The sequence below is a fragment of the Danio rerio genome, chromosome 1, assembly GCF_049306965.1.
Source record: "Danio rerio strain Tuebingen ecotype United States chromosome 1, GRCz12tu, whole genome shotgun sequence".
NCBI classification, from domain to species: Eukaryota; Metazoa; Chordata; class Actinopteri; order Cypriniformes; family Danionidae; genus Danio; species Danio rerio.
Genome location: NC_133176.1, coordinates 46,386,940 through 46,413,884, shown reverse-complemented (window position 1 = coordinate 46,413,884; position 26,945 = coordinate 46,386,940). Strand labels below are relative to the sequence as shown.

The window sequence follows — 26,945 nt, the reverse complement described above, 5'->3', positions numbered from 1 at the left end:
TGTACACCTGGGCCTGAGAGCTACAATGGAGAAAAATAATAACGTTAAGTAACAATCAGTCGATAACGGCTCAAGGTTTAAGCGTTTTCTTTACATAAACCGTCAAATTTGTTGATTGTTTGTTTATAGTGATTGAGTCTGTGAGCTTTTATCGGAGCTTGACAGATTTGGATTAAAACGAAACGAACAAAATGGGGATCCAAACGTAACTGTCGGTGAGTATTACATCATATTACATTAGTAATTCGGGTTTGATTAGTTTTGGTGCTATCATTACCTCTAAGCTTAATGCCATTAGCTACATGTTAATTTGATAATGTTAATATGTTGTTAAAAAATTAATAGAGCACACATAATGTTAATAGTGCAAATGCAAATGGAATGACTATTTCTCCTCTGCCAACATAATACACCATAATGCTAACAATGTTTATATTTAGCAAGCTAGTTACTGCTGAAGTACTGTATATGTTTAATTAGGTTAAGTTACTTGATATGTGATGTTTAATTTTTCTTTCCGTTATCATAAAACATTAGACAATATGTCAATGTAGAGGTTACAGTATAATATCACATATGCAGAGTCAACAATTGAAATATATTCACCCAGAGACAATATTTGAGGCACTGCTTCATATTATTTTATATTGTTATACTGCAAATCAAATGCTTCATATGAGACTCATAACTGTTTGTTTGAGAAAGGGATACACATGATCCTAGAATAATATGTGCATACTGTATACTAAAATAAAATCGAAATAACTGGGCTTTAAGTTATCTCTGAATATTACAGAAAGAAGCATAATACTATATTGCAGCATTTGTGTGTATATATGGGCTGATTATATTTAAATCTCTGTGCTTATGGCCATAATTAGGAGTAAACATATTGACCTTTACGGGTTTGTTTATTTTGTTGTAAGGTTGGAAATGCTAGGTGGTGCTGTTCTGCCTCCAATTCAGCATCTTTGCCAAAAGAAGAAGAAGAAAAAAAAACTATGCATTTATTCAACCAAACAATTCTCTCTCTCTCTCTCTCTCTCTCTCTCTCTCTCTCTCTCTCTCTCTCTCTCTCTCTCTCTCTCTCTCTCTCTCTCTCTCTCTCTCTCTCTCTCTCTCCCTCTCTCTCTCTCTCTCTCTCTCTCCCTCTCCCTCTCCTGTGCAGACACTTTCTTTTCTGCCCCTTTCACTATATGCATGCCTGGCTTTTATATTATTCCTGCCTGCTCTCAAACAGTTCCCTCCAGTCAGGATCTTAGACACTCACACATCTGTGAGTTTAAAACAATTAGGATTGTTTTGCCTTCAGCCAGCTATACACATTGCCATTAGTGAAATCAAAGAAGTGAGATGTGGGTCAAGATGCTTGCCAGTTTCCCATAACATCTATTCACAGTAATCAATATATTGACTTATCGCACAACACATGGACATGACCTCAATCATTTTTTGTGATGCAATATAAATCGCCCATACATAAAAAAACAATTTTAGCAACATTTTAGCTGATTGTGCAACATCTCTATCTCTACTGGAGGTGTCAGTGTCAGTATAGTTAAAGAAACACCCTAGTATCTACTATAAAATACTTCAGAATAGTTTTATGTGGGTGTCTGACAATTGAAAATAGATCTGGTATCAGATATCGCAGCCTCTTTTACTTTTTACCTTGCACTTTTTTGTTAACGTTTCGTCATCTTGGAATAAGGTTTTATTTGCGTTCTGAATGATTTTGAGATACAGATGTTACTACTTCAATGTGTTCCTTGTGCCGCCATTCATGCCGCGGCGACGGCGGTACTTGATGCGCCAGCAGCATTTGACCGCTGGGTGGCACTTTAACCACAGATATTCAGCTTTGCCTTTTCACAATGCTAAACAGACTGTTCTGTAGGCGTAGCTTACTGTATGTGATGTGATGTGTTCAATTAAAATATAATTTTAATTTAGTATTTCTGGTAATAGACATGCTCTTACACTATACTATGCTGTAGAAAAGATACATGGTGAGAAGTCAAAAAGCAAATATAAGAATTAAGTTATTAGCCTTCAGTGCCCGATTAAATTGCGTTGGGGTGAAAATAATGTTTTGATTTCTTTGACTATCATGGCAATGTTATAATCTCAAATCTTAAACGTGCGCATATGAAAAACAGCAAAATAATATAGATTATCCTGCCGGTAGAGCACATCACCTCACAGTTGTGAACTTGCAATCACCTCAACTTACATTTAATTTTTTGTTTACCTGGTTTATTGTAAACTTATTAAGTGCAAAGAGGATTCGTTTTGGAAAAAAGAATTGAAGAAATGAAAGACAACTAAAATGAAAGCACAAACATTCAGTACAAATAATTAGTCTTAAATAAATAAATAAATAAATAAATAAATAAATAAAGCAGTCTTTTAGTCTAAATATAGAGAGATGTAGTGTTTGCTATATTGATAGAACTAAGACTAGACATGTTCATTTATATTTTTAATTTACGTTTTTATTTACATTTTCGTTGTTGATTATAATTACAATCTCATTTTATGTTTCAATTATAGTACATAATAATAAACGAATAATGAAAATAAATGAATAATGAAAATAGGACATAAAATAAGTCTGGCAGGTTTATTTTTAATAATTTAGTTTCAGTTCCGTTTTTTTGTTTCAAAACGTCAATGTTCTGCTTTAAAGTATAACTGTTGTTTTGTTTTGTTTTTTTACTTAATGGCTCAGTATGTTTTGTATTTTAATTTCATATTCAGTCACCTTGCATATGCGTGTGAAATATAATGCCGCATAACCGCGGAAAAAGAAGAAAAGGCTGTCAGTTAAAGCTAATTAATCAAAATTGGCTATATTAAAATACAGCATTTATCTTAATACAGGCAGAGTGTGAACAAACTAAGGCTAAGATATGTGCTTGCCTTTTAATGCATTTAAAAATATTTGCGGCCTTTTTATAGGCTACAGGCAACTGGTGTATAATAATGTTTTTTTTTTTTTTTTTTTTTTGTATGGTAAAGGACAATGCACATTATGTTATTGATGTAAACTTAGGCTAAAACTTACCATTGATAAACGTGACCTACCTCAAGCAGATCACTTAAAGTGTAATAAAAATAATGTTGCCGCAGGACATAAATGAAGTCCCACAAGTTTATTTTTAATAATTTAGTTTCAGTACTATTAATTTTTTTCTCAAAACGTCAATAGCACCTTCAATAATCTAAACATTAAAGATGGACCGCAAGATGTGTTGAGTGGCTATGTGGTGAAGAACAATGGCAAAGCTAAGTGTGATTATTGTAATAAACTAATAAGTTATAAAGCAGAGTCCCGACCAACAGGACTAAGCATATGCGGTTGGCTCATTCTTCACGAATATAGAATTAAAATTATGGCGCGTTAGGTTCATTGTGCATCCCGCAGGTGCAACCAACAAGGGTTGTGCATTTGAGTTTAACTTTTTGAGCGTTATAAGCAACTCGTTGTTAGTTTTTATTTAAATATATCGAGCCGAAACTAAGCAGCGCATTCTCTCCGCCTCCTCGTTTATAACCAGCTGGACACGCCACTGAAGCAGGAGAGACACTCCGTCGTTCATAATCTTAGCTGATGTGTCGGAGTCGAAAGAATATATCAAAGAGGAATGTTCTTTTGACAGTCCCAATATGTTCAATCTTTTTTTCCCTGTCATTTCTCTTCAGCAAATTATATTTTTAAAGCTGCTTGATTCGTTTAAAACCGAAAGCAGAGCCCGTCAATTGGTGTTTTTTCATAAGATACTCCTTTATGAATGTTTTATTTTATGAATAGTCTTTAATGTGCTTTTTAATAGTTTTATTTTATTCAAAGCAGCACCTAAAAGCGAATTTATCCTCAAAACGTGGCATGAGAGCGATGCATGTCATGTGTCGCATATTGCCTTTTTTTCTGATCTTTTTGCATAAAGGTTTTAATCAAAGGACAGGTAATATAATTACTTTCGATGTGCTAAAATATTTGTTAAATAAATGTTATTTCAATAAAAGCATATGCAATGTGCTCTGACAGGTAAAATCCGATTCTTTCTCTCTTTCAAGTTCAAAGCAAATTTGAATGCCAAAGGATTTTAGATATGCATATACAAGACTATGTAGTATATTAACATCAACAAATTAATAAAATAAGTAGCAAATGACAGACAAGTTGATAAAAACAGACATTATCTCTAATTATCAGAATTGCAAGATTAAAACAGCTGAATATAGGCCTAAATAATCTAGAAAGCAACTACTGCGCGCTGATATTTATTCTTCTTTTTTTCCGAATAACGAACAATTTCAACCGCGGGGAGATACCGACAGCTTGATTTGCAGTATTTTCTAACATGTTAGAAGCGGGCAGCGGGCATCAGCTAGCCGTAAAGACGGGCCGGCACAAAAAAAAACATGGCTGCCGGTGGAGAAGCGGCTGTGCCCTCAGCAGCTGATTGAGACGGAGCTGCATATCCTGAGTGCACTAAATACTCCGAGATCCGGGAGAAATGCTACCCGATAATCCAACACATACAAAACAACTTTGAGTCCCTGTCGAACAGAACCCATCTTACTGGGGGAGTGTGTGTGCTGCTGTGTGTTCACCCAATACCCGCTCCTGTCTCCAACACACAAATACTGGAACTCTTTTTGTGGACTTACTTTTGATAATAGGCTACTATTATTACCTTTATCCTGTTTAATGTTATCAAAAATCTATTTTTATTATTATATTTTTATTTTTTATTCTATTTTTATTTTTATTAATCATTTTTTTATTAGCCTATATGTTATTTTCATATTTGTTTGCACTACTGCCCTTTTTGCACTGTCTTGTTTGTGAGACGCGCACTGCTTTGGCAAAACGAATGTACAGTTACTTGTCATGCCAATAAAGCACCTCAAATGTGAAAATAGCCTAGGCAACAAATAACAAATAGTAGTGTAATAATAACAAAAAATGCCCTTTTCATTTTCATACAATAGGCCTATGTGTGGGTTTTGACAATATGTGTTTAATTAAGCTATAAAGATCAGATGAAATGCATAGTGAAATATGAAATAAATGTCTCTTTTGCTGAAAATTTAATTAATCTATATATTTATTATTTTAAAAATCAACTCATTTTTGCCCAGAGAAAGAGGCGCGCGGCACTAGCGGACATGGGGTGCTTTTCCAAAAAAAGACGTACAGTAACTTGCAGCTGAACTATGCACAGTTTGGGGAAAAAAAGGATATAGTGATGCATGTCCCCCCAAACCCCTAGTTTCTCTGTCGCAGATCCATCATTTGAATCAGGTTAGTTATAAGTAAAACGCACATAATGATAAAGCACACCATCATCACGAGGGCAATTAAATAAACAACCTAAACATATTTTTAATTGTTTATTTATGTAATGTGAGTTTTTATAAATTTGTTCTTTAAATTATTTATAACTTAGGCTATTCTATCGAGATGACACCATAAAAGGACTTCAATGCACTGAAATAGGTAATAGGGATACAATGAAAAGCCGATTTCACTATTGACCCTGTTTTTATTCATTAACGGCTTCCCAACGAAGCATTTCTGTTGCGCGAAAAAAAAGCTGCTGCAAATAAGCAAATTTATGACAAAACAATTTTAATATTTTCATAGTAGTAGCTGGTGTGCTTCATCTGCGTGATTCTGATTTGACATTCTTCCGCTAAACTTGCACTGTGTTGATGTGTAAATGGGCTATGATCTTTGCTTTTGAGGCTATCAAGGTGTAAATGAGCTATGGTTCTCTTTGCAACTTTCAATTTCGAGGTGGGGGAAGTGGGAAGAGGCAATTCAAATGTACCATCTCTAAAAAAAAGGCCGCTTACGCGGCATTTGTGTTTATTATTACCTTATTTTTATTTTATTATTATTAATTTATTCATTCATTCTTCATTCTTTTTCTTTTCGGTTTAGTCCCTTTATTAGTCTGTGATCGCCACAGCGGAATGAACCGTCAACTTATCCAGCATATGTTTTACGCAGTGGATGGCAGGAGGGCCAGCTGGGGCTTCGGGACGGAGTAAAAGGAATTTGCCCCGATCTGGGAAAGATGGCTTGCGTAATTACACTAGTTTTTCTATCGCACACATGCGCCAAACAAATAAACAAATAAATAAAAAAGGAAAAGAAAACATCTAGACTTATAGGCTGAGGTCTTTTTGCTTATAATCGCCCTTATGTTTTCGTTTTAAATGTAAGGCTGTTGCATAGAATAATACAATTTTAATTTATAAGTGATTTTGCTGCGTCCCCCTTGATGTTTCAATAACGCATAATAATCTACACACCATATTAAAGACACAGCAGACATAAAGGTTGTGTGTGAGAGACCGAGCAAAAGAGCGCTCTCTTCACAGCTCTGTTGATGCTGCTAGCGGCTTCTTTCTTTTTATTTATTTTGCAGATAATAAACCATATGAATACAACAGAAAGACATAAAACTTTACAAATTACCTTTTGTAGACTCAAAACAAGTGTCATATCTTGATAAGCCACATTGAAATATAATTTAAAGAATTACATTATCGGATATAATAAAATCGCATTAAATAAATAAACCAATATAAAACAAGTAAAAGCAAGCTATAACAGTTTAGGTAGGCCTATACATAAATAAAACCGTTAAAGCCAAATCAAACTTTTATTTTACAAGATATTTTCTTTTAAAAGATTTTAGATATTTTCTAAAAACAATAAACACCAGAGAAGGTTTAGAATATTATTTATAAAGTATTTGGATATGATGATAATAATCAAATCGTGCAAACAGAGCATTTTTGGGAACACGTTTCAGGTCTCTCCAGTGCATTTGGGCTGAATGTTTGACTGTGTCTAAATGAGGATGTTATAAAATACATTTTCTACCGAGTTATTAACGGATGCACGATGTCAACAGGGCTGGGTTTGCGTTACGCGCTGCGAGCTATAGGCCGACAGTGAAAATGCGACATGACTCCGGTCTCGATGCCCATTAACACCTGAAAGACAAGCTTTTGGTTATGAGATGGGGGAAGGGGTATGTCTCCACCCTCAAGTGTTTTCCACAAACATGGTTACACAAAATCCAAAACTCCCGAGGACGGATGGCGTAACCGTAGCAAAACCTATGCGTTTTAAAACCAAACCGCAAATGGGGCCTTATGAAAATGAATGTTTCTATGCACAGCAACTTCTGGACTGAACTACTTGTTATTTAAAATATCTCTATTACGCTCTAGCATTCGCCAAAACGAATTTGTACATAAAAACACCGAACATAGCCTAGCTGAATAGGGTGTTGCCTGCTGAGCCATGACAGCAGCAGACAATTCCGCACGACCATAAAGCCTTCACCCGACAGTTATTTTCTAATATTCACAACGCGAGCCACAACAATAGACATGCCATGCCCATCATCCTTACAGACAACTTCGCTTTAAACTGTATTAAGGTCCCATTTACACTGCACAGCAGTTTTATATAAAACGTTAATGATACATATAACAGGCTACATTTTGATGGTGAAATAACCTTTTAAACGATGGCTTTTTATTTCAGTATTCAAACATTAAATAACGAATGCATCAAGTGAAATAACGAATATGCAAAAACACATGTATATAAATATAAAGGACTATTATAATTAGCAAAATGCTGCTCTATTTATCTTTGTATTTTTATAATTGTATTATTGTTATTTTTTAATATTTTGAATTAATTAAAGCTATAGACAAATACTGCTTGACATTTTAGAAAATGTTTTGCGTATACCCAGTACCGAGAACAAACAAACAAAAGCACATGGCTTGTTAATCAAGCTCTAGCCACGAATAAAATAATAGACTATTTTATTATTTTAATATTTTAGACGACGGGTTAGTAATTATATTATAAATGGTTATGTTCAGATCAATAAAATAATAACTTTAATAATTCTGCTTTGCATTTTTCTATGCATTACTAACATCACTAAACCATACATTTGTTTTATAAGTTAACCAAATATTTGCAGAGATTCAGCAGTTTTTTTTTCTGACGCATTTGCCAGTCATGCCAGTCAGTAAAAAAAAAGTAACTGTGGCCCCGTTTGCAGGTATTCAGATTCGATTTTATTAATTATAATTTTATAATAATTTTATTAATTTTATAATTTAAATTAAATGGCCGCAAATCTTTTTAAATGCATTAAAAAGCAAGCGCATATTAGCCGTACCTTGAGTTTGTTCACATTCTGCCTGTATTAACATGCATGCTGTATTTTAATATAGCTTATTTTGATGAATTAGCTCTAACTGACAGCTTTTTCTTCTTTTTCAGCGGTTATGCTCGCATTATATTTCACACGCATATGCAAGGTGACTGAAATTGAAATTCAAATACAAAACATACTGAGCCATTAAGTAAAAAAACAAAACAAAACAACAGTTATAGCTACTTTAAAGGAGAACATTGACGTTTTGAAAAAAAAAAACTGAACTGAAACTAAATTATTAAAAAAATAAACCTGCTAGACTTAATTTATGTCCTGCGGCAAAAATATTTTTATTATAATCTGCTTAAAATAGGTCAATTTATTTTTTGCTTTTGATGAAGCTGCATTCAACTTAAGCTCAATGTAGGCAATGTCTTTAAATAAATAATATATCTTGGCCTATTTTCATTATTCATTAATTTTCATTATTCGTTTATTATTATCTACAATTGTTGAGACATAAAATGAGATAGTAAACTATAATAAACAACGAAAATGTAAGTAAAAACAGAAATAAAAACATAAATGAAAATGTCTTGTCTTAGTCCTGTCAAAATAGCAAACACTGAACATCTCTCTATATTTAGGTTAAAAGACTGCTTTATTTATTTATTTATTTATTTATTTAAGACTACTTATTTGTACTGAATGTTTATGCTTTCATTTTAGTTGCAAAAAGATCAGAAATTGATCTCGCACGCGCAGGGAAAAAAGGCAATTATGCCACACATGACTTGCATCGCTCTCATGCCAAGTTTTGAGGATAAATTCGCATTTAGATGCTGCTTGAAATAAAATAAAACTATCAAAAAGCACATTAAAGACTTTAATAAAAAATTAAAACATTCATAAAGGAGTATCTTATGGAAAAACACCATGGGCTCTGCTTTCGGTTTAAAAGAATCAAGCAGCTATAAAAAATATCTAATTTGCTGAAGAGAAATGACACGAAAAAAAATAAATAAAAAGATTAAACATATCGGGACTGTTAAAAGAAAATTCCTCTTTGATATATTCTTTCGACTCCGATACATCAGCTAAGATTATGAATGACAGAGTGTCTCTCCTGCTTCAGCAGCGTGTCCCGCTGGTTAAACGATGACGCGGAGAGAATGCGCTGCTTAGTGAACCTAACGCGCCATTATTTTAATTCTATATTCGTGAAGAATGAGCCAACCGCATATGCTTAGTCCTGTTGGTCGGGACTCTGCTTTATAACTTATTAGTTTATTACAATAATCACACTTAGCTTTGCCATCGTTCTTCACATGTTGCCACTCGGCACATCTTGCGCTCAATCTTTAAACAAATGTTTACATTATTGAGGTGCTCTCCGGCGGCGAAGTTTCTGGCAGAGTAGCGAGTGAAAAAATGTGCATTCAGAAATTGGAATCAAAATTTAAATTATATATAACAAGCATCGTATTCTTTCTAATCCTCGCCCAGTTTTAATACAAGTTGTGTTTTTTATATTTGTGGCTGTGAAGTTTATTAAGAATATATATATATTTATAGCCTACTTTATTTTTTTATACTTTAAGTGATCTGCTTGAGGTAGGTCACGTTTATCAATAGTAAGTTTTAGCCTAAGTTTACATCAATAACATAACGTGCATTGTCCTTTACCATACAAAAAAAAAAAAAAAAAAAAAAAAAACATTATTATACATAGTTGCCTTTAGCCTTTAAAAAGGCCGCAAATGCATTAAAAGGCAAGCGCATATCTTAGCCTTGAGTTTGTTCACACTCTGCCTGTATTAACATAAATGCTGTATTTTAATATAGCTTATTTTGATAAATTAGCTCTAACCTTTGACAGCTTTTTCTTCTTCTTCCGCGGTTATGCGGCATTATATTTCACACACATTTGCAAGGTGACTGAATATGAAGTTAAAATACAAAACATACTGAGCCATAAGTAAAAAAAAAAAAAAAAAACAAAACAACAGTTATAGCTACTTTAAAGGAGAACATTGACGTTTTGAAAAAAAAACTGAACAGAACTGAAACTAAATTATTAAAAATAAACCTGCAAGACTTAATTTATGTCCTGCGGCAAAAATAATTTTATTATACTTTTGATCTGCTTAAGGTAGGTCAATTTATTTTTCTCAGTGTTTCACGTACTGTACGGCAATGTCTTTAAATAAATTATTTATTTAGGCCTATTTTCATTATTCATTTATTTTCATTATTCGTTTATTATTCGTTTATGTACAATTGTTGAGACATAAATGAGATAGTAAAATATAATCAACAACGAAAATGGAGATAAAAACAGAAATAAAACAAATGAAAATGTCTTGTCTTAGTCCTATCAAAATAGCAAACACTGAACATCTTTCTATATTTAGGCAGCTTTATTTATTTATTTATTTATTTATTTATTTATTTAAGACTACTTATTTGTACTAAATGTTTGTGCTTTCATTTTAGTTGTCTTTTACTTCTTCAATTCTATTTTCCAAAACGAATCCTCTTTGCACTTAAAAAGTTTACAATAAAGCGTGTTAACAAATTTTAAATGATTAATGAAGGAATTATAATGCTTTGACTTATTGTTTAATATCATTTACAAGCACAGTAGCTGTATGGGCTATTTCTGTCCGTTCGCATCCCGTCCCTTTGCGCCCCCTGGCGGCTCATTCACAAACTGCGGTCATACACTAAAAACAGAGCGGCACCTATTTCAAACGGCGGCGGTACCAGCCGCGGCGTTAATAGCCACTTTGAACTCTCACCTACTGTATTGAGCTCCAAAGTTTTTGCGTTCCAGTATGTGTGTAACATTTGTTTTTAAAATACAGTCTTTAAATGTAAACAACTTATAAAAAAACATCAAAACATCCCATAATGTAAACAAGTTGTCATTTAATAAGAATATGTCAATAACTCAATTTTGACAAAAACCTTATAATTCTAAGGTGACGATTTATTATTATTTATTTAAGATTCGTTTTCACATTATGATTCCAATGACTAAAAATTAAAATGTTAAAATGGCTAAAATTAAATATTCTTAAGAATTAAATATTATGTGTTCTTTGAAACAGTGTACTTGCATTGTGATGATATTATATTGTCCTTCTGGTGTTATATAATGAGTGACATAAAATGGTCTTAAAATGTATATAATATATTTTCATGCAATATATCATACAACAAAAATAAGGTATTGTGACAGGCCTAATAATATATAATATTAGTAAAGCATTGTTTATGGTATATAGTGCTCAACATATAAGAGTATACATAATTTAAATGAATGTTTTCTATAGGATGCTTTAAAATATTATATTAGTGCTTATACATTAGATTAGTCAGTACTGAAGCCAAATCTGGAGCAAATCTAACAGAATAATAAGTGATTATGGTCCAAAAATTAGTAGCCAAAATTTATGTTAAGGGAAAAATATAGAATAAAATTTTTAAAAGAGCAAAAATCAATACATAAATGAAAATATAAATAAATTTAGTTAAAATTAATAATTTTTTGGCAATATTTCACATTAATTTAAACATTAAATTAATTGAATTCTATCCGGCAGCTAGCTCTGCAACTCACACATGGTCGCCCACTGAAGCTAAGTAGGGCTGCGCTTGGTCGGTACCTGGAAGGGAGACTACACGGAAAGCTAGTTTGGTGCTGGAAATGGTGTTAGTGAGGCCAGCAGGGGGTTTTCATTCTGCAGTCTAAGTGGGTCCTAACCCCCCTAATTGATTGGCACACAATATGTGGATGAGGAGATTCCTCTCAAAATTGTGTAAATTGCTTTGAGTGTCTAGAAAAAAAACTATAAATGTAAGGAATTATTATGTATTATCTAAAATATAATTGTTAATAAATATCTCCATTTAATAAATCAATTGAATAAACCAAAAATAATGCTAAAATGCACCAAATTATATCACCTACTTTCACTGCATAAATGGATGAAAATATTCATTGTCAAAATAGTGTGTAGTCATTTATGCACAGCATATTAATGTTATTAAACATAATTTGTTGTGTTTTCAGTGCTGTCGAAATAATATTTCTGGTTCTGACATTTAACAGCCAAACAGAAAGAACTTTATGTACAGGGTTAATCATTTATGCAAACATAAATTAACTAAACAGAGCTAGTTTTGATTTAAATCTACAGATTGTAATTGCTGATACATTAACGAGACAGCATTTACCAAAAGAAATCTATAAATACTTTGTAAATGGTATCTTTAAATAAGTTGTCTTTAAATAAAGCTAAATACACCAAATTGTACTGCATTGCTTGCTTGTTTATTAGTAAGAAGTACATGTTCTCTTTGCCACTGACTTAACAATTACAATAGGCTGTGCAATACTAGAAGAAAATGTGAAATGTGATAGTATGCAGAATACTGCGATATTTGATATGTGATACAAATTTTTTAAAAAGGTTATCACCAAGATGTTTCACATTATTTATATAATAAAGCACCTCTTACCACTCCAGCCACGTTTTTGCTGTTGCAATTAACAGATCAGATATTTTAAGAACATAAACAAAACTAATAACAATAATAATAATAATAGTTGTAGTAATATAATATAAAAGTAAATATAGGCAACATTTTGGTTCACCGGTATCCTGCAGATTCATTAACCTGAAAGCATCAAGAATAATGAGAAAAACTAAAACACTTGAAACATAGTTGAGCTTTTGCTTTTGCAGTCTTACTGCTTTCCCAAAAATGGCTTGTTTGGTCATATTTCAGCATCCACACTAAAATCATTACATATTTTTGTTCAGAAAACCAGCATGTTTACTCAGCTTGCTTTCAGAGATGTGTGTAACTACATTGTCTGATGTACCGAAAAGTCTTTTAGAGAGTCTGCTATTGGCAAGCACACAAAAATACTCACATTAAATTACTTGGTTATAGCAAACCACAGCAATATGCATATTATACTATGATATCCACATTTGTGACATTTCCATAATTTAGATCAATTGTGCAGCCCTGCGATAAACTAAATAGAACTAAAACTCAAAATTTATGTTTCATATCATTCGCTATCGTTAATTAATAACATAAGGATTTTAAAATTTATTTAACCACTTTAATTTACCGACATTACTAAGGCAAATAGTTTTAGTAGTGAAAACGAAAATATTTAAATAAAATACCTGATCTCTTTATAATAAAATAAACACAAGTGTTAAAGAGAATTAAACTTGATAAATAAAATTAAAAATTATAAAAACTGTGTGCAATAGGGAAAGTAGATCAACATTCGTAAGGTGTAAATAATAATGATAGAGTAAACCTCAAACTCTGTTAACAACACTAATTATAATAATAAATCTGAGCTTTCAATTAAAGGAACTAACCATCACTATTCAAATACAAATTGAACATTACAAATTGTGAAGTTGATTGACTATATTACCCGCTATGCTAAAAAATCTTTTCAGATGGAGTGCTAGTGGCTAGGATGCACAAGAAAAGAAACCAAAAAGCCACTCTGGCGACATCCTTACATCCATTTTTTAAAATTTACAATCTCCTCACTGCTTCTATACGGCACTCATTTTTGCATGTGTTTTTATTCTGACTTGAAGTGACAAGTGTGTGCACGTGTATCCATTGACCATTTACTGTACAAAAGGAATTGCACTCCCCTAGCATCTCTCGTAACTAGGTGACCATCAACCATTTTGTCAGAGGATGACAAACGAACCAATCGTTGCTGGAGCTCCGATGCAAGTTTATTGGGAAAAGTAAAAAACACTGCAGTGTTTGGGTGTGTTGTGTTTGTCTGAGGTAATTAGTCTGCTGTTACTGAAATGCATATATTCTATACAAAGTGTAAAGCAGATTGGTTGGTTCTACTTACATGAATCGCGGTGTGTTCAGGGGGTATTCGAAAAAATTTAGATGGTTTTTAGGTACGCCTGGAAAATGTGCATGGTTCATGTGCGTGCCTCTTGCACAACCTGTGCACATCGCTCCTATATGCGAGTCATGCAAGTCACGAGCCTCCATTGGAAATGACAAACTTGCATGCAAAGCTTTTTGGCACTGCTTCCAAAGTGCGTACTCAGCAGCCACATTTTAATACAACTATTGCCTTTATACTAAAACTACATACCGAATATTTTTTATTGATATTGACAATGCCGTTCAGTTAGTAAATATCTATACCAATTTTATCGCGCAGCCCTATGCTAAGCACTTTAGAATTCATTCAATTTCCTTCTGCTTAGTCTAATATTTATCAGGGTTCGCCACAGTGGAATGAACCGCCAACTAGTCCGGCATTTATTTTACACAGCAGATGCCCTTCCAGCCGCAGCCCAGTATAGGGAAACACACATACACTCTTGCATTCACATACACATTCATACACTACAGCCAATTCTGTTTACTCAATTCATCTATAGCACATGTCTTTGGACTGTGGGGGAAACGGAGCACCCAGCAACCTTTCTGCTGTGAGGTGACAGTGCTAACCACTGAGCCAGCGCACTTTAGTATATTTTCAGTTTTCCTATGTTTTATGAAAGTTTTGTTATTATGATATGCCTACTATTATTATACTATTGCATACAAGCAAAAATGCTAAGCAGTGTCTGAAACGTTACACCAGAATCCAGAATGCAAACCATGAATAAGATGTTATTTAAAGAAAGCACACCCGGAGAATCACACGCACGCATTTTCCCCCAACAGCTGTGCAGATATTCAATGTTTGGCAGTGCGGAAATGATTATTACAACATGCTCCTCATGTTTTTCAGAATCCCTGGAGAAATCGACGACCCCCATGGGAGTCTGGCTAATGGGACTCACCGGTACCAATACTTCCTTTCCACAAACCCATCTCTAGAGTGGCAGCCGGTAAAGAAGACAGTGCCGAATGTGAAGTATGTCCCCGCGGGAGAAGGTACGAGATTGGAGGAAGGAAAAATGGCTTGGTGGTGGGGCGTGATTCATTCGGAAGTGTTTTGATAGCAAGTCTCGAGTCACAAATCTCACACGAGGACAAGAGTCCTGTAAATACTGTCTCCACACCATCCACCCCGCCCTACGACTGCAGGCTTGTTACTTTGTGATTTAAGAGTGCCTTAAATACACCTCAGTTTACTGTTATAGTGGTGAAAAAAATAGCTAAAGATGGTTTAAATGAGCGTATGAGGTAACCTGGTGCAGTCTGGCATTGTGTGACAGAAAATGAAATGCTTACTTACTGTGTGTGGGCATAATGTGGGTTTTTGGTGGCAGGAGTTGTGCTCTAAAAGCCCAGGGAGCTTTAACACAGCACTCTAATGATTTAGAAAGGTGGTCACAGGGTTTTTAGATGCATTTAGCGAGCTCAGTATATTTGGGAAGTTGATGGGAGGGTACAAATTTAGGTCTGGATGTTTTACTTGCCGTGCCAACGTGAAGATCGTTTAGCTTATACTGACACTGAAAGTGCATGAGTCACTGTGAGCTCAAAATGGTCTATTGGAAGGTTAATATAAAAATTGGTAAATGGGATTGACCATTGATGAGTTAGAAAGTCTTCCTCAATCTATTGATGTTCTTGAATTTTTAAAGCAACAAATTAAACATCATATTTTATGTATTTTAATTTTAAATATTTGTATTATTATTTATATTTATATTATTTAATATTTATTATTATTATTATTACTACTACTACTACAACTATCACCACTACTACTACTGCTACCACTACTACTATTTTAAAAAAGTATGTTCTATGCAGTATAAATGTAAGCGGTATGAATTTAACTCGGACGTACTACATCCATTGTGATGATCACATGACCTACCCACGTCAGTTCTGTCGCTTGACTCCCATTCATGAATTCTCTCACGAAGCATTATGGGATAGCATAGCATCCATGGAAAGTGCACTTTAGAATCTCGCCAGAAGTAGTAGGTCATCTAGGTTCTTCTCGCGTACTGTTTCTCAAATTCTGTGAATTTGTATGTACTACTCGGATTGCATACTGTACTGTATAGTATGGAAGTATGCAATTGCAGACACACCAAGTCTGTTTTGATTCACTAATAATGAAACATCACACCCAAGGGGTGAATTTGTGTAAATTTTAGGATTTGAGATGTCACAAACCCAAAAAGTGGCTGCTTGTAGTCCCTTTCAGGTATTTATTGTAGGCTTTTTAAAACAAATTCGGTAAAATGAAATATCTACCTTTACATTGAACTTTGATCGTTGTAATTCACAATCAAACAGCAACATTACACACTTCATTCATTCATTTTCCTTCGGCTTAGTCTTGATCAGGGGTCGACACAGTGTAATAAACCACCATCTATTCCAGCATATGTTTCACACAGCGGATGCCCTTCTAGCTGCAACCGAATACTGGGAAACAGATTCATTCACACACACATTCGTACACTATGGCCAATTTAGTTTATTCAATTCAACTGTAGCACATGTCTATAGACTGGGGAAACCAGAGACGCAAGCAAACTCAAGTCCCCAGCCGGTCCCCTTCTTCCTTTGAGGTGACATTGCTAACCTGAGCCACCATGCCACCAATTGCATACTTATTAAAGATAAAAAAAAAGATGTAATCCTAATTAATGACCATTTAATATATTTGTTTTGTAAGTGGATTTAATATATTTCTGCTTGACTGAAGGTGTTGTTTTAGGCAATATGTGCGGTTGGTGGAGAAGAAATCGAGGTGAAGTAAAAAACAAGTGGATTATACGTAGCTAGATATGTACGCTTCAGTGCTAATTAGCTAATTAACCACTCTTCTGCTTACTGTAGTACTTGCCACAAGATGAGAGGGTGCTTGCTGAAATGTACCAAAGACAAAAATAAGTTGTTAAGTATTTTTAGGGATTTATGGTCACTGTAATTAGCTGCATTCACAGTCCATATGTCATCAGCTGCACTGTAATGAACTGTAGTCTTTACTTCAATGCCGCAATCTGTTTGCTTTTTTATCATCAAGGTTTTTGTCACCAAATCTATACTAAATACAAAGCAATAATTAAATAAGCTTTTCTAAACATGACCTAATAATATAACATAGGGAAAGAGCTGCCTTTTAGCATGCTTTACTAAAAATACTTGTTACAGACAGTGTGAGATATTATGCTGTAAAGTGAACTGAATGTAATGTTTTCTAAAAATAAATAAATAAATCCTTAAATAGTATTTAATAGTTTTAGTAATATTCAAAACAAATATTTGATCCACTTTAATGTGGCTAAGCATGTTTTCAGTGTAATTTTTCAGTTTCTAGATTGTCTCCTGGAATAAACTGTGTTTATATTATGGCTGCACAATAAATCTTTTCAGCATCAATATCGCAATGTGTGCATTTGCAATAGTCACATCGCAGAATTTGCAATGTTGAGTTTATATGTTGAGATTATAGTTGACCTAGAGCCACGTGAAGTTCCTGTGGAACTGTATTATTATTTCTTTTTTAATTTGCAGGTTTTTTTAAGGCCTGTGACTTAATAAGAGAGTTAATGTATTCATAATTGTATAATTTGTAACTTTAATAAAGGTGGATTGTATTGGATTATTTACACAATGAAATCTAAAGTTTTGTTTACATTTAATTTTTAAATTTCTACTTACATACTTTTCACTTCTCAATAATCCACTGTACATTAACACTGTAAATTTCACTTTTATCAGTCATTTCTCTATATTTTATGAATGATTCACTCTCCTGGAATAATCCGGAATCAGTCTAAACCAGGGGTCATCAATCTCGTTCCTGGAGGTCTGGTTCCCTGCAGGGTTAAGCCCCAACTTGCCTCAACACACCTGCCTTAGTGTTTCAAGTATACCTAGTAAGACCTTGATTAGCTTGTTCAGGTGTGTTTGATTAGGGTTAAAGCTAAAATCTGCAGGACACCAGACCTCCAGGAACAAGTTTGGTGATCCCTAGTCTAAACTAATAAATACTTTCCAAATAGAGCTGTTCAAGCTATATGGTGAAACTGTATTAATATTGCAATATATTATCGCAAAAAAATCTAAATATTGCAATGTCATATTTTTCCCTTTATTTTGTAGCTCTAGTGTATATATTTGAGTCATTTGCAAAAAACAGGACAAGTCATGTTAAATCATGATTTTTTTATTGTTTAAAGTGACTTAAAAAATGTAAATAAATTTTACACATACATTTCAATTTACATTACATCAGTACTTTGTAAATTACTTAATGAATTATAATATCGAAGATCCATGTATTTGGGCCTTATTGATAAAGTACTTTATATTAATTGATCAAACACATATTTTTTTAACCAATAAAAAACAGGAATTCTAAAGAATTAAAAAAAATACTTAATACTAAATACTGAATATTTAACAAAAGGTTTAACCGTCTGAACTTTCCCCAGTGCAAAAACAGTAAGGCCAAGGTTTGCATTTAGAGTGGTTGTCTTGAATCTCGATGTGATTTGTTTCTCCCTAAACCAGAACTGGCCAAACTTTTTTGTATAAAGGGCCAAAAACCAATTATCATTTAGAGCCGTGGGCCTAAGGTAATCATAAAAATCTGATTAATTAATGCAGTGTAACATTTAAAATGATAACTTATTGCAATAAAAACATAAACGATCGCGTTTATAACACAGTGGAGTTCAATACTAACTGTACTAGTCAAGCAGAATCTGCTTTTGCCTTGTTTTGTCCTGTATACGTCAGGTGACAGTATGTACATTTTACCTAAATATGATTCATGTACATGATTTAATTGAGACATTTAATTTCAGTTAGTTTTTAACAATAAAACAGACAAACAAAAGGTTACATTAGATTTGAAATGACAATTTCTAAACCATCCCTTTCATTCTTCCTTTCTTCTCGCATCGGATGGCAGGCCAAATCAACGGTGACCATGGGGCAACTTTGCTCCACAGGCCCTAGTTTGGACATCTCTGCTCTAAACCTTTAGGCCATAAGTTACTCTTAACTCCTTCCCTGTGCGATTATGATAAGAGCTTCAAAACTTTCATCAGATGGGGCTTTTTTGTAGCATATATAAATGTTCTTTAATGGCCAGTGTACAATGGAAGATCTTTATTGGCTACAAAATGATGAGTAAAAAATGGTTCTATAATCATTTAACCCTCCTGTTAGGTTTAGACCGAGGCACCATTATAATTTTTTATCTTGAAATGTGCTCTCTTTTTTCTAAAATGATCTCAACATTAGGAAAAAATATAACAATTTTTCATTTTCATATTTTGATGAAGGCTGTTGTTAGATCACACTCTTCACGCCAGATAAATAAAATCTAGCCCCTGATGCCAGATCCTGTCAGAAAAAGTCTTTGAGCATTCAGACAACAAGCCAGCAAAGCTGCTCTATACCCAAACCTTTCTCCTGTCAATATAGCAGATGACTGAGAAAGCTAGAGAGAAGCAGAAGCAGAAGACTATCAAGTAGTGATGATAATTAAAGAGCAGAATTTATTAATTAATATAAGTTTTGTATGATTTAATGGTCAGACTATGTCTAAACACGATAAACCCAACAAGTGTTATTATACCACAAGCAACAGAAATGGAACATTACTGTTTTACAATATTGTCCAGAGACAATACAGACCTTAAAATGCATTCTCTTATCTCTTACTCATGAAAACAAGTGTTGCTTAAATCCACACAGACATGAGATTATAACAATATGGAAAAATGAATTCATAACGAAGCAATAATTAGAGAAAAATATTAATAGTAAAATATAAAACAAACAATGACAAACAATAATCAAATCATTAACTAATAATCAATTACATGATGTAATGATAATTATATAAATGACTAATGATCAAATGACTAAATAAAATTATTAAATGACGAATAAATTAATATAAACAAAAGAAAATAAAACACAACACAAATAAATGGTTGTTTTCTTAAAAACAACACACACATAAGTTCACTACAAGAATTCTCAGATCCTTAGTTAGATTCTGCACTGTACACATTTCAGGTACAAGTTTGTCCTTTGGGTCAATTTTGACCCCGCCAGCTATAATGACAAAAACTCTGACACACACATCCACAATACAATGGACACACACCTTCCCATACACGCACACAATATTAATCTAATGCATGAACTTTTATGAAGGCTATATTGCTTAAAACAATTAACATTTTTTACAAGTATGAAGGTAGTATAAAATAAAAATATACCCTTTACTTTAAATTACTGAATAAACAATAATGAAAAACTCCACAGTGATGAGAGAAACCTTATAGATATAGAGTTTATGATTAAGATGAGGTTGTTGTGGGAAATCTTTTTGAGGATTGAATTAAATGTTGGTGGTTTTATTTTAGAGGTTTAGTGAAGGCTTCCCATTTTTAATTGGCTAAATGGTATATACAGAATTTTAAGACAACACTAGTGTTAAATTTAAGGGCACACTCAACGATAATTTTTAATTTTAAAAGTAGTGAAGCGGATCAGTTAACTTAATATGTTCTTTATTACAACTATGAAAACAAATATGCAGAAAAAGACTCTAGTAACCTTCACTTACAATGCATTAATTTGTATTTTAATACATTTAAAATATATAAAAAGGACACTGCTAATTCAAGTGTACTTTCAATAAACACCTTCTGTAAAACCGGGTGGGAGGCAGCGCACTTTATTCAAGAAAGTACATCCTTCCTATTTTTGTGGCGAAAAGGACTCTCCTCACCTGCTGATGAATGATGAAAAGGAATCAATCATTAAGCTATGCATTAATTTGGCAGGTGAACCCGAATTAAAATTAATGTATGTTAAAACAGCATTACTTATTCAAACCTTTCAAAATGTTCCTCATGGAGTGAGCAAATGCTGCAGCTGTTTGAGGGGCCTTTCTTCTTTACGGGGTTCCATGAAAAATGGATGATTTTGACCTATTTAATGCAAACGCATGGAGGAGGTTAAAGCAAATAAAGAGCCTTTCCGTGTTTGTTTGGCCTCCTCGCTGTGCCTCCAAACTCCTGTGAAGGTTTTAGAAGTAAATGTCATAAGTGCTTAGAAAAACAAGCACAAAGAAAAGACCTTCACTTCATTCACACAGAGCGTACGCATGGGAAGGATTCACTCAAACTTAATAATTTCCTTGTGCTACTTTGGACGAATCATTTTAGTAATAGGTGAATGGATTATATTATGTGTAACGGTGTGTAAAACAGGAAATTTCTGTTTTTCATATATCTCAGAGGTTAGATATTGTTATAAATGTCCTACAAATGTAATTCACAATCCGATTGAACATAAAGTCAGTTCTAAAGTTGTTCTAAACATAACCCTACTGCTCTCCATCTTGTGCTGCTTTTAGCTTATTTGGGCTATCTTTTTTGCTCTTTTCATATTGTTAAATGTCAGACAATGTGTACTATTAAATTCTTAACTGTGGAAGGCATTCAGTGCCAACTTGTAATTTTTAATAGGTTTTTGTTCCGTTTTTACTCACCTTTTAATTAATAATTTTAAGGAAAGTAGGTTGTAGGGTGAATCATAGTAGTTATTGTGTTAATTATGGTGTTTAGGATTTACAATCATTATGCTAAGATTTAGAACCAATTTAATTACATGGTTACTATAAAGTTCCGTACCTTCTTTTTAATCAGTTCTACAATTTATTCCCTCCATGTAGATTTGAAAAAAAAAAAAGCCTTTATTAATGCATTATAAGCCATGACGCATAGCAGCCAGCTATAAAGTGAATCCCAACTCTACAAAAAACTTAACTGAAGCTAATATAATGTAACGATATACACCACCGGTCAAAAGTTTGGGGTCAGTATGATTTTAAATGTTTTAAAATAAGCTTATCCTGCTCACCAAAGCTGCATTTATTTAATCAAAAATACAGTACAAATTGTAAAATCTTGAAATGTTATTGCACTATTAAATAAATGTTCAAAAGTAGTTTATAATCATTTATTTTTTGTGAATTTAAAGATGAATTTTCAGCTTCATTACTCAGTCTTCAGAGTCACATGATCCTTTAGAAATTACTCTATTATTCATTTATTCCTTAATTAATTTTATCTTCGGCGTAGTCCCTTTATTAATCAGGGGTCGCCACAGCGGAATGAACCACCAACTTATCTTGCATTTGTTTTACGCAGCAGATGCACTTCCAGCTGCAACCCATTACTGGAAACATTCATTCACATACACTATGGACAATTTAGCTTACCCAATTCAACTATACCACGTTTTTGAACTTGTGGGGGAAACCAGAGCAACCTAAGGAAACCCACGCGAACATGGGGAGAACATGCAAACTCCACACAGAAATGCCAACTGACCCAGCTAGGACTAAAACCAGTGACCTTCTTACTGTGAGCCACCGCTAAACCACCATGTTGCCCCTACTTTTATAACATATAAAATATATAAAAAAATACAAAAAAATAAATAAACTGCAGCTATTTCAATAATGTACAATTCAATGAAAAACATTACATGGGGTTTAACACAGCAGCTTGACAAATTCAAAAAATTTAAAGTGACTAGTTAGTCTTTTTTTAACACAAAAGAAGACATTTTGTAGAAAACTTGTGCGCATAAAAAACTAAACATGTGAAAGGCCAACGCAATCTCACAGCAATTCATAACTTTTTGATTTAGTGGCTAAATCGTACAATTTAGTACTATTTGCTCATCACCCAATGAAGGTTGGGGTTAGGGGTGGGGTTGGGTGCCACGCCTCCTTTTTAAAATCGTACCTTTTCGTATGACTGAACTCGTACGAATTTGTACGAATTAGCTACTAAACTGAAGAAGCGTAAAATACTTATGTTTCCTCGTGAGATCAGGCTGGAAAGGCCTCATTAGCAGCTTTAAATTTTCAGAAGTTACCTTCACTCCCAATTCTGTACAAAAATCCAATTGAGCCTGTTTAGGATAAACTGGGTTGCAGTGTTTTTGGGTGCCTGAGTCTAAAAATGCTTTCTGCTCAAGTGCTTGAACAAGTTGCTGGTCAAGTTAAAAGCAGTCAAAAGTTCTTTAGAGATTAGACATAGACTGCAGTTCACAGTAATATTTAAATTTTTACACTCAATGAAGTCAAAGTAATGTCTGTATTTCCACTTGAAGACGCAAACACACTCTCTCATCTGCAGCATATCAGTAGCATATTTCAAATCATGTTGTCCAGCAATTTAAAAGAGAATGCTTATTAACTGACGTTGCAGCGGAAAACATGATTTAAAAAAAAAAACTAATGTTGTTTTCTAAAATTTATATTTATAATGCAAGTAATGCAGTTACATTGACTTTAGTAACTGTAATCAAATTACACAAATGTACTGCGTTTCCCCAAAAATGTAATTAGAATAAATTAATGTGTTACGGTGGAACATGTTACACCCAACTCTGGTCACAATACAAATGTCACACACTTCTTATATGTCACACACACACACACACACACACACACACACACACACACACACACACACACACACACACACACACACACACACAAACACACACACACACCATTGTAGGGGAAGGTGAAGTTCTTTTGAAGTTACTGAAAGTAAATGACATTTGCTTAAGACCAAAAAATAAAACTTTCATTAGTGCACCCTAAATTAAAGTTAATGAAATGATTATTTTTAAATTAAATGTTCCTTTAGTGGTTTAATATGCACAAGTGGAGTTCTCTGGGACTTCAAAGTGAAATTCATTTTATCTACGCTCCTTGTATATATTAACAATTTCTGCGTTTGAATGTATAAATATTTTTTGAGTTAATTAAATCTGGAGTAGTAACTTTGTACTAATAATGTGTTATTAACCTTTACAGGTCATAATGACAGCGAAAGCCATTGATCTGCAATTAGAAAGTACCTCTGGCCATCTCATTTCAAGTTTCTTCATATGTTTGTATGAAATGGAAATCATAAAATGTCATATTGCCGTTGCATAACACGCACACTTAATCTCAGTTAACATTTCCTGCAATTACATCACATCCTATTTTAATTAGAAGCTCAAGCCTTGTGCTGCACACTAGAACAAAACTGAATTTCAAACTTCAAGGGATTTTTTTTCTCCCCCTGGTGTCTGACAGTTTTGAAATTAGTCAGCATGCAATCTATGTTTAAAACTCAGAGTGTTTATCTGGACAGGATGCTGTCATATCTCTAAATAAATTATTGTTAGTGGGATTAAGGGTATTTACATTCATAAATGACTTATGTTCTTTTCAAGGTCCACAGTTTTCATTTTATCATCTCTTAAAGGACCGACATTATGATTGTTTAATCCTTTTAAAGTGTAACGTCATATGGTAAAGTATGTATTCATGGAGTAGATCAGGCATGTGGATGTTCACATTCTGTTGGAAATGCAATACATATGAACAGCATTCTCAGAGCATTATTCCTATATTCTTAATATTTTTAATATTCAGGTAATGTGCTAAAAGTGTCGATGTTAATGTTGCCATGACAGCAGTTCAGTCCTTGAGTTTTATTCATTTTCTTTTTTTCATTCATAAACAGAGTACTGCTTAATGGCTGTTCATAATTGCACACGTGTACCTTGATTTCGCTGTGATGAGGACATATTTAGAAGTGTTTCTGTTCCTGTCTTGTCCTTCGCCCAAAGGAAGAACTGGACATATGTCTGTTCCCTTAGAACATGCTAATGTTTGCTTCACTGGGAACTGCAACTGTTGAGTCGCATAGACATCTGCTTGCATAAAACAGATTTGGACAATTACACCCTCATGTGTTGTCACATTATAGACTCTAGAGAGACAGGCAGACGGACAGGGTGCACAGCAAATTATTTTGGTGGAAATCTGACAGAAGATCATTCAGTAAAATGTTTGTTTTCTAGGAACATTTTGCTAGAATACTCATTGAAGGAGATATTTAAAAATCCTTGTTTTAAGGCTGGGCGATGTGACCAATTAATTATCACAAAAAATTGCTTTTTTATTTCAAATTGTTGTGATCATCTAACATTTAATCATTGAGCAGATGTTTTTTTTTTTTTTTTTTTCCAAAGAGACTTACAATTGAGGAGGCATTCATCAATTCAACAATTAGAGGCAATACACACAAGAAGTGTGTAGAAGTGAAGTGAAGTGAAAATAATTAAGTGCTAGAGTATATAATATACACTGTATGTATCCCCTAATCCTGCCACAACACCATGCAGCATTTTTGTATGACAGGAAATCTACATTAATATGGAATAGCATAACAGTGCAGTAATATAGTGTATGTACATATTGCTGTAATGTACTTATCATTGTCATTACATAAACTGAATAATAGGTACTATGACCAAACCTACCTCTAATCTTAACCTAAACCCATTTGTTATCCTTATATAACTCAGTACAACTGACAAAACCCAATATAACCATCGCATTTAGTCTATTTGTAAACATTATTGGAATCATGCTAATTGGAATGGACTATTGGAATACTTCTTAATTGATTGGAAATTATACAAAACAAAAGTGTTAGATGAACATCTAGTGTTTAGCAGGAAAAAAAACTTAAGTTTTAAACTTAAAAAAAAGCTTAAGTTTAAAGAGTATTATAACTTATAATAATCACTCTGTTATTGTTAGTGGAGAAACATTTGTTCATATTTATTAGAGAATTATTTCAGAATGTTAGCCAAAGTTCTGGGAGCGTTTTCTGTTTGCTGGGGAATGTCTGGCCATTTCTTTATAATTGTGATATTACAACAAAAAAAAAATAATAATAATAATAATAATTAAATGTAAAGGCAATTATTTAGAAAACAAACCAGAACATGCAGATCTTTTGTGGCTATAAAGTATTATTGATTGCCTCACAGATTTGTGCCACTAACCTTCATAAGCACTCATTTTATTTTATTTTTCTCAGTTGTGAAAGGAAAGCCAATAAGATTAGAGCCTGCCATGGAGAAAGTGCTTTACTTGATTCTGCTATGCATCAGTGAACAGAATAAGACTGTAGTCTTAGGCTACACCATCTGATACTCAAACTATTAATGAGTATACAGTATATTCTGCGGATGTTTGCATGTTATGAGACTTAATTTCTTCTTAGAGATCAGTAAAGTGACTTCTTTCAATTTTGTCTGTATGTTTTACAGTGTAGTAGTTATTCTAAAAGGATAGTTGTCAAGTGTTGTGGAGCCTGCTCTTGGGAGACCAAGGTTATGGAACAGTAATTTGCTCTATAGGAGCTTAAATCTGGACACTTTCACCTATTTTCAGCTTTAATTATTGTGTGCTACACCTCCAGGGAATAGCGGAAGGACTCCGTGCAAGTCTTCTCATTTTAATAGTATTAAAAGATGTCACGCTTATTTCCACATCAGTAGTACCTACTGGTAAGGGCCCCGGCTCTCTGAACTCGATTTTTTTTCCATCTTCTCTTTCTGAATGCGAATAAGTATATTAATTTTAATAAAGAATAAGAAACCTGTTTCCAAATGTTATTAACCTTTGAAATATTGCCTCAGCGTGCTCCGTTTTGTCCACTCCTCACATACTCAAATCTCCCAATTTCAGTTTTAAAAGGCTCCTATTTTACCTGTTTTATCAAATGTAAGATAAGTCTGTAAAGTTTCATCTCAAAATACCTATCAGATTTTTTTATTATTATACAATGCAGAAAATTTTGGCTCATAGCAGTGTAGCTGTTT

The 26,945-nt window shown here is 33.4% G+C and overlaps 1 long non-coding RNA gene across 1 annotated transcript; it reads left to right on the top strand.

Moving 5' to 3' along the window:
• Positions 1 to 25,993, top strand: LOC141386144 (uncharacterized). The gene is made up of 3 exons (XR_012407446.1): positions 1 to 215; positions 15,037 to 15,182; positions 24,091 to 25,993. It is a non-coding gene; the product is annotated as an uncharacterized lncRNA (long non-coding RNA).
• The last annotated feature ends 952 nt before the right edge of the window (positions 25,994 to 26,945 follow it).